The following is a 10,078-nucleotide window of genomic DNA, read 5'->3' on the forward strand; positions in this document are numbered from 1 at the left end:
AGGGGAGGATGGTAGGCTGATAATCGGTGAGTGCTGTATTACATGGAGGGGAGGACGGTAGGCTGATAATTGGTGAGCACTGTATTACACGGAGGGGAGGATGGTTGGCTGATAATTGGTGAGTGCTCTATTACATGGAGGGGAGGATGGTAGGCTGATAATTGGTGAGCACTGTATTGCACGGAGGGGAGGATGGTAGGATGATAATTGGTGAGCACTGTATTGCATGGAGGGGAGGATGGTAGGATGATAATTGGTGAGCACTGTATTGCACGGAGAGGAGGATGGTAGGCTGATAATTGTTGAGTGCTGTATTGCACGGAGGGGAGGACGGTAGGCTGATAATTGGTGAGCGCTGTATTGCACAGAGGGGAGGATGGTAGGATGATAATTGGTGAGTGCTGTATTACATGGAGGGGAGGATGGTTGGCTGATAATTGGTGAGCGCTGTATTGCACAGAGGGGAGGATGGTAGGCTGATAATCGGTGAGTGCTGTATTACATGGAGGGGAGGACGGTAGGCTGATAATTGGTGAGCACTGTATTACACGGAGGGGAGGATGGTTGGCTGATAATTGGTGAGTGCTCTATTACATGGAGGGGAGGATGGTAGGCTGATAATTGGTGAGCGCTGTATTACACGGAGGGGAGGGTGGTAGGCTGATTATTGGTGAGTGCTGTATTACATGGAGGGGAGGACGGTAGGCTGATAATTGGTGAGCGCTGTATTACACGGAGGGGAGGATGGTAGGCTGATTATTGGTGAGTGCTGTATTACATGGAGGGGAGGACGGTAGGCTGATAATTGGTGAGCGCTGTATTACACGGAGGGGAGGATGGTAGGCTGATAATTGGTGAGTGCTGTATTACATGGAGGGGAGGATGGTTGGCTGATAATTGGTGAGCGCTGTATTGCACAGAGGGGAGGATGGTAGGCTGATAATTGGTGAGCGCTGTATTACACGGAGGGGAGGATGGTAGGCTGATTATTGGTGAGTGCTGTATTACATGGAGGGGAGGACGGTAGGCTGATAATTGGTGAGCACTGTATTGCACAGAGGGGAGGACGGTAGGATGATAATTGGTGAGCGCAGTATTACACAGAGGGGAGGACGGTAGGATGATAATTGGAGGTGCTTTATTGCACAGAGGGGAGGACGGTAGGATGATAATTGTTGAGCACTGTATTGCATGGAGGGGAGGACGGTAGGATGATAATTGGAGGTGCTTTATTGCACAGAGGGGAGGACGGTAGGATGATAATTGTTGTGTGCTGTATTGCAAGGAGGGGAGGATGGTAGGCTGATAATTGGTGAGCACTGTATTGCACAGAGGGGAGGATGGTAGGCTGATAATTGGTGAGTGCTGTATTACATGGAGGGGAGGATGGTTGGCTGATAATTGGTGAGTGCTCTATTACATGGAGGGGAGGATGGTAGGCTGATAATTGGTGAGCGCTGTATTACACGGAGTGGAGGATGGTAGGCTGATTATTGGTGAGTGCTGTATTACATGGAGGGGAGGACGGTAGGCTGATAATTGGTGAGCGCTGTATTACACGGAGGGGAGGACGGTAGGCTGATAATTGGTGAGCGCTGTATTACACGGAGGGGAGGACGGTAGGCTGATAATTGGTGAGCACAGTATTGCACGGAGGGGAGGATGGTAGGATGATAATTGGTGGTGCTTTATTGCACAGAGGGGAGGACGGTAGGATGATAATTGGTGAGCGCTGTATTGCACGGAGGGGAGGATGGTAGGCTGATAATTGGTGAGCACTGTATTACACGGAGGGGAGGACGGTAGGCTGATAATTGGTGAGCACTGTATTGCACGGAGGGGAGGATGGTAGGATGATAATTGGTGGTGCTTTATTGCACAGAGGGGAGGACGGTAGGATGATAATTGGTGAGCGCTGTATTGCACGGAGGGGAGGATGGTAGGCTGATAATTGGTGAGCACTGTATTGCACGGTGTGGAGGATGGTAGGATGATAATTGGTGAGCACTCTATTGCACGGAGGGGAGGATGGTAGGCTGATAATTGGTGAGCACTGTATTGCATGGAGGGGAGGACAGTAGGATGATAATTGGTGAGCACTGTATTGCACGGAGGGGAGGATGGTTGGCTGATTATTGGTGAGTGCTGTATTACACGGAGGGGAGGATGGTAGGCTGATAATTGGTGAGCGCTGTATTGCACAGAGGGGAGGACGGTAGGATGATAATTGGTGAGCACTGTATTGCATGGAGGGGAGGACGGTAGGATGATAATTGGTGAGCGCTGTATTACACAGAGGAGAGGACGGTAGGCTGATAATTGGTGGCGCTTTATTGCACGGAGGGGAGGATGGTAGGATGATAATTGGTGAGCACTGTATTGCACGGAGAGGAGGATGGTAGGCTGATAATTGGTGAGCGCTGTATTACACGGAGGGGAGGATGGTAGGCTGATTATTGGTGAGTGCTGTATTACATGGAGGGGAGGACGGTAGGCTGATAATTGGTGAGCGCTGTATTACACGGAGGGGAGGACGGTAGGCTGATAATTGGTGAGCGCAGTATTACACGGAGGGGAGGACGGTAGGCTGATAATTGGTGAGCACTGTATTGCACGGAGGGGAGGATGGTAGGATGATAATTGGTGGTGCTTTATTGCACAGAGGGGAGGACGGTAGGATGATAATTGGTGAGCGCAGTATTACACAGAGGGGAGGACGGTAGGCTGATAATTGGTGAGCACTGTATTGCATGGAGGGGAGGATGGTAGGATGATAATTGGTGAGCACTGTATTGCACGGAGAGGAGGATGGTAGGCTGATAATTGTTGAGTGCTGTATTGCACGGAGGGGAGGACGGTAGGCTGATAATTGGTGAGCGCTGTATTGCACAGAGGGGAGGATGGTAGGCTGATAATTGGTGAGTGCTGTATTACATGGAGGGGAGGATGGTTGGCTGATAATTGGTGAGCGCTGTATTGCACAGAGGGGAGGATGGTAGGCTGATAATCGGTGAGTGCTGTATTACATGGAGGGGAGGACGGTAGGCTGATAATTGGTGAGCACTGTATTACACGGAGGGGAGGATGGTTGGCTGATAATTGGTGAGTGCTCTATTACATGGAGGGGAGGATGGTAGGCTGATAATTGGTGAGCGCTGTATTACACGGAGGGGAGGATGGTAGGCTGATTATTGGTGAGTGCTGTATTACATGGAGGGGAGGACGGTAGGCTGATAATTGGTGAGCGCTGTATTACACGGAGGGGAGGACGGTAGGCTGATAATTGGTGAGCGCAGTATTACACGGAGGGGAGGACGGTAGGCTGATAATTGGTGAGCACTGTATTGCACGGAGGGGAGGATGGTAGGATGATAATTGGTGGTGCTTTATTGCACAGAGGGGAGGACGGTAGGATGATAATTGGTGAGCGCAGTATTACACAGAGGGGAGGACGGTAGGCTGATAATTGGTGAGCACTGTATTGCATGGAGGGGAGGACGGTAGGATGATAATTGGAGGTGCTTTATTGCACAGAGGGGAGGACGGTAGGATGATAATTGTTGAGTGCTGTATTGCAAGGAGGGGAGGATGGTAGGCTGATAATTGGTGAGCACTGTATTGCACAGAGGGGAGGATGGTAGGCTGATAATTGGTGAGTGCTGTATTACATGGAGGGGAGGATGGTAGGCTGATAATTGGTGAGCGCTGTATTACACGGAGGGGAGGATGGTAGGCTGATTATTGGTGAGTGCTGTATTACATGGAGGGGAGGACGGTAGGCTGATAATTGGTGAGCGCTGTATTACACGGAGGGGTGGACGGTAGGCTGATAATTGGTGAGCACTGTATTACACGGAGGGGAGGATGGTAGGATGATAATTGGTGAGCACTGTATTGCACGGAGAGGAGGATGGTAGGCTGATAATTGTTGAGTGCTGTATTGCACGGAGGGGAGGACGGTAGGCTGATAATTGGTGAGCGCTGTATTGCACAGAGGGGAGGATGGTAGGCTGATAATTGGTGAGTGCTGTATTACATGGAGGGGAGGATGGTTGGCTGATAATTGGTGAGCGCTGTATTGCACAGAGGGGAGGATGGTAGGCTGATAATCGGTGAGTGCTGTATTACATGGAGGGGAGGACGGTAGGCTGATAATTGGTATGCACTGTATTACACGGAGGGGAGGATAGTTGGCTGATAATTGGTGAGTGCTCTATTACATGGAGGGGAGGATGGTAGGCTGATAATTGGTGAGCGCTGTATTACACGGAGGGGAGGATGGTAGGCTGATTATTGGTGAGTGCTGTATTACATGGAGGGGAGGACGGTAGGCTGATAATTGGTGAGCACTGTATTGCACAGAGGGGAGGACGGTAGGATGATAATTGGTGAGCGCAGTATTACACAGAGGGGAGGACGGTAGGATGATAATTGGAGGTGCTTTATTGCACAGAGGGGAGGACGGTAGGATGATAATTGTTGAGCACTGTATTGCATGGAGGGGAGGACGGTAGGATGATAATTGGAGGTGCTTTATTGCACAGAGGGGAGGACGGTAGGATGATAATTGTTGTGTGCTGTATTGCAAGGAGGGGAGGATGGTAGGCTGATAATTGGTGAGCACTGTATTGCACGGAGGGGAGGATGGTAGGATGATAATTGGTGAGCACTGTATTGCATGGAGGGGAGGATGGTAGGATGATAATTGGTGAGCACTGTATTGCACGGAGAGGAGGATGGTAGGCTGATAATTGTTGAGTGCTGTATTGCACGGAGGGGAGGACGGTAGGCTGATAATTGGTGAGCGCTGTATTGCACAGAGGGGAGGATGGTAGGATGATAATTGGTGAGTGCTGTATTACATGGAGGGGAGGATGGTTGGCTGATAATTGGTGAGCGCTGTATTGCACAGAGGGGAGGATGGTAGGCTGATAATCGGTGAGTGCTGTATTACATGGAGGGGAGGACGGTAGGCTGATAATTGGTGAGCACTGTATTACACGGAGGGGAGGATGGTTGGCTGATAATTGGTGAGTGCTCTATTACATGGAGGGGAGGATGGTAGGCTGATAATTGGTGAGCGCTGTATTACACGGAGGGGAGGGTGGTAGGCTGATTATTGGTGAGTGCTGTATTACATGGAGGGGAGGACGGTAGGCTGATAATTGGTGAGCGCTGTATTACACGGAGGGGAGGACGGTAGGCTGATAATTGGTGAGCGCTGTATTACACGGAGGGGAGGACGGTAGGCTGATAATTGGTGAGCACTGTATTGCACGGAGGGGAGGATGGTAGGATGATAATTGGTGGTGCTTTATTGCACAGAGGGGAGGACGGTAGGATGATAATTGGTGAGCGCAGTATTACACAGAGGGGAGGACGGTAGGCTGATAATTGGTGAGCACTGTATTGCATGGAGGGGAGGACGGTAGGATGATAATTGGAGGTGCTTTATTGCACAGAGGGGAGGACGGTAGGATGATAATTGTTGAGTGCTGTATTGCAAGGAGGGGAGGATGTTAGGCTGATAATTGGTGAGCACTGTATTGCACAGAGGGGAGGATGGTAGGCTGATAATTGGTGAGTGCTGTATTACATGGAGGGGAGGATGGTTGGCTGATTATTGGTGAGTGCTGTATTACATGGAGGGGAGGACGGTAGGCTGATAATTGGTGAGCGCTGTATTACACGGAGGGGAGGACGGTAGGCTGATAATTGGTGAGCGCTGTATTACACGGAGGGGAGGATGGTAGGCTGATAATTGGTGAGCGCTGTATTACACGGAGGGGAGGATGGTAGGCTGATTATTGGTGAGTGCTGTATTACATGGAGGGGAGGACGGTAGGCTGATAATTGGTGAGCGCTGTATTACACGGAGGGGAGGACGGTAGGCTGATAATTGGTGAGCGCTGTATTACACAGAGGGGAGGACGGTAGGCCGATAATTGGTGAGCACTGTATTGCACGGAGGGGAGGATGGTAGGATGATAATTGGTGGTGCTTTATTGCACAGAGGGGAGGACGGTAGGATGATAATTGGTGAGCGCACTATTACACAGAGGGGAGGACGGTAGGCTGATAATTGGTGAGCACTGTATTGCATGGAGGGGAGGACGGTAGGATGATAATTGGAGGTGCTTTATTGCACAGAGGGGAGGACGGTAGGATGATAATTGTTGAGTGCTGTATTGCAAGGAGGGGAGGATGGTAGGCTGATAATTGGTGAGCACTGTATTGCACAGAGGGGAGGATGGTAGGCTGATAATTGGTGAGTGCTGTATTACATGGAGGGGAGGATGGTTGGCTGATAATTGGTGAGTGCTCTATTACATGGAGGGGAGGATGGTAGGCTGATAATTGGTGAGCGCTGTATTACACGGAGGGGAGGATGGTAGGCTGATTATTGGTGAGTGCTGTATTACATGGAGGGGAGGACGGTAGGCTGATAATTGGTGAGCGCTGTATTACACGGAGGGGAGGACGGTAGGCTGATAATTGGTGAGCGCTGTATTACACGGAGGGGAGGACGGTAGGCTGATAATTGGTGAGCACTGTATTGCACGGAGGGGAGGATGGTAGGATGATAATTGGTGGTGCTTTATTGCACAGAGGGGAGGACGGTAGGATGATAATTGGTGAGCGCTGTATTACACGGAGGGGAGGACGGTAGGCTGATAATTGGTGAGCGCTGTATTACACAGAGGGGAGGATGGTTGGCTGATAATTGGTGAGTGCTCTATTACATGGAGGGGAGGATGGTAGGCTGATAATTGGTGAGCGCTGTATTACACGGAGGGGAGGGTGGTAGGCTGATTATTGGTGAGTGCTGTATTACATGGAGGGGAGGACGGTAGGCTGATAATTGGTGAGCGCTGTATTACACGGAGGGGAGGACGGTAGGCTGATAATTGGTGAGCGCTGTATTACACGGAGGGGAGGACGGTAGGCTGATAATTGGTGAGCACTGTATTGCACGGAGGGGAGGATGGTAGGATGATAATTGGTGGTGCTTTATTGCACAGAGGGGAGGACGGTAGGATGATAATTGGTGAGTGCAGTATTACACAGAGGGGAGGACGGTAGGCTGATAATTGGTGAGCACTGTATTGCATGGAGGGGAGGACGGTAGGATGATAATTGGAGGTGCTTTATTGCACAGAGGGGAGGACGGTAGGATGATAATTGTTGAGTGCTGTATTGCAAGGAGGGGAGGATGTTAGGCTGATAATTGGTGAGCACTGTATTGCACAGAGGGGAGGATGGTAGGCTGATAATTGGTGAGTGCTGTATTACATGGAGGGGAGGATGGTTGGCTGATAATTGGTGAGTGCTCTATTACATGGAGGGGAGGATGGTAGGCTGATAATTGGTGAGCGCTGTATTACACGGAGGGGAGGATGGTAGGCTGATTATTGGTGAGTGCTGTATTACATGGAGGGGAGGACGGTAGGCTGATAATTGGTGAGCGCTGTATTACACGGAGGGGAGGACGGTAGGCTGATAATTGGTGAGCGCTGTATTACACGGAGGGGAGGATGGTAGGCTGATAATTGGTGAGCGCTGTATTACACGGAGGGGAGGATGGTAGGCTGATTATTGGTGAGTGCTGTATTACATGGAGGGGAGGACGGTAGGCTGATAATTGGTGAGCGCTGTATTACACGGAGGGGAGGACGGTAGGCTGATAATTGGTGAGCGCTGTATTACACAGAGGGGAGGACGGTAGGCCGATAATTGGTGAGCACTGTATTGCACGGAGGGGAGGATGGTAGGATGATAATTGGTGGTGCTTTATTGCACAGAGGGGAGGACGGTAGGATGATAATTGGTGAGCGCAGTATTACACAGAGGGGAGGACGGTAGGCTGATAATTGGTGAGCACTGTATTGCATGGAGGGGAGGACGGTAGGATGATAATTGGAGGTGCTTTATTGCACAGAGGGGAGGACGGTAGGATGATAATTGTTGAGTGCTGTATTGCAAGGAGGGGAGGATGGTAGGCTGATAATTGGTGAGCACTGTATTGCACAGAGGGGAGGATGGTAGGCTGATAATTGGTGAGTGCTGTATTACATGGAGGGGAGGATGGTTGGCTGATAATTGGTGAGTGCTCTATTACATGGAGGGGAGGATGGTAGGCTGATAATTGGTGAGCGCTGTATTACACGGAGGGGAGGATGGTAGGCTGATTATTGGTGAGAGCTGTATTACATGGAGGGGAGGACGGTAGGCTGATAATTGGTGAGCGCTGTATTACACGGAGGGGAGGACGGTAGGCTGATAATTGGTGAGCGCTGTATTACACGGAGGGGAGGACGGTAGGCTGATAATTGGTGAGCACTGTATTGCACGGAGGGGAGGATGGTAGGATGATAATTGGTGGTGCTTTATTGCACAGAGGGGAGGACGGTAGGATGATAATTGGTGAGCGCTGTATTGCACGGAGGGGAGGATGGTAGGCTGATAATTGGTGAGCACTGTATTGCACGGTGTGGAGGATGGTAGGATGATAATTGGTGAGCACTCTATTGCACGGAGGGGAGGATGGTAGGCTGATAATTGGTGAGCACTGTATTGCATGGAGGGGAGGACAGTAGGATGATAATTGGTGAGCACTGTATTGCACGGAGGGGAGGATGGTTGGCTGATTATTGGTGAGTGCTGTATTACACGGAGGGGAGGACGGTAGGCTGATATTCGGTGGCGCTTTATTACACGGAGGGGAGGACGGTAGGATGATGAAGAGTGTGAAGTATATTTTCCGAGCATCGAATGGACTCACCCAACTTGAGCTGAGATGTCAGCCTCTCTCTCCCAAATTACCTCCCCCAACTTCCCCTTATATGCTGCCAACTGACTTATGGGAGCAAACAAACTCTATCAGTGTAGTAGAAAATTGGAAGGAAGTTTTAATTCTAAAGACGGTCTAAAGTGTAAAATTTTTGAATAGGAAGCGTAAGATAGAAGAGGAGGATTCTAGCTCTAGACAATTCTATGGACAATTCTGATAAGGATAATGACGATGACTTACAATCTTCTGAGTCATTTCACTGCACCAGTGCAACAATGGATACAAAATAGTTCGTCTTTACGATGAAAGCTACTTATCAAATGGTTTACATGGACTGGGGATCCAACTTGTCCTATTCCATTGTGCCTAGTCTGTGGCAAGCAACTTACAAATGCAGCAATGGCTCCAGCAAAACTGAAAAGACACTTAACTACAAATCACAGCCATTTGACACGTAAAAGTGCGGATTATTTTAAATGGCTATTGGAATCTCAAAACAGAGTAAAGCTTTTGTTAATAAAGTCACAGTCAGTGAAATGTTTCAGGAAGCAAGTAATTTAGTAGGAGAATGTATTACCCAGAAAAGGAAAAGTCACACAGTTGATGAAAACCCAACAATGCTAGATTGTAAAATTATAGTGGGTAAAATGCGAGGACAAGATGCAGTATGAGAAATTGGAAAGGTTTCACTCTTAAACAGTATGATAAGTTGATGTATTGTTGACATGTCACATGCTGCTGAAGAAATTTTAACAACAGCTTCTCAATCCAGGTTGATGAGTCAATGGATATCACCAATAGATGTCATGTTGTAGCATTTGTAAGAATTGTAAATGATGGTGAAATTCAACTGGTAGATATAATAATTTTTACGCAAGGTTTCCCTAACTCCTGAAAATTATTTCAGGGGTTCTTCTGCAGCAAAAAGGTTGAGGAAGGCTGTTCTAATGTTCTGTGAAGGCCATTGTGAGTTCCAAATGGAATCTGATGAGCAAAGTAACAAATAGTATAGATAATTAGACCGGGGAGATTATCTCCCAGACTGAAGGACAACCAATTATAAATTGGTCTGTGTGCAGAATAACACTTGGGCAGTGAATTCTCATTCTCAGGACATGGAAATATTCATTCACCTCACCAGAAAGCAGTTCAGAGGAGAATCAATCATTTATTTACACAAATTGAGTACTGGTTCATAGTAGTTTGAGAATAAGGTCTATGCCATTACAAGTAGGTACAGATAAGGTGGAGATCGAACATCATGGAATGGAGCACAAGTCACATGGT

The sequence above is a fragment of the Hypanus sabinus genome, chromosome 6 (assembly GCF_030144855.1).
Source record: "Hypanus sabinus isolate sHypSab1 chromosome 6, sHypSab1.hap1, whole genome shotgun sequence".
Classification (NCBI taxonomy): domain Eukaryota; kingdom Metazoa; phylum Chordata; class Chondrichthyes; order Myliobatiformes; family Dasyatidae; genus Hypanus; species Hypanus sabinus.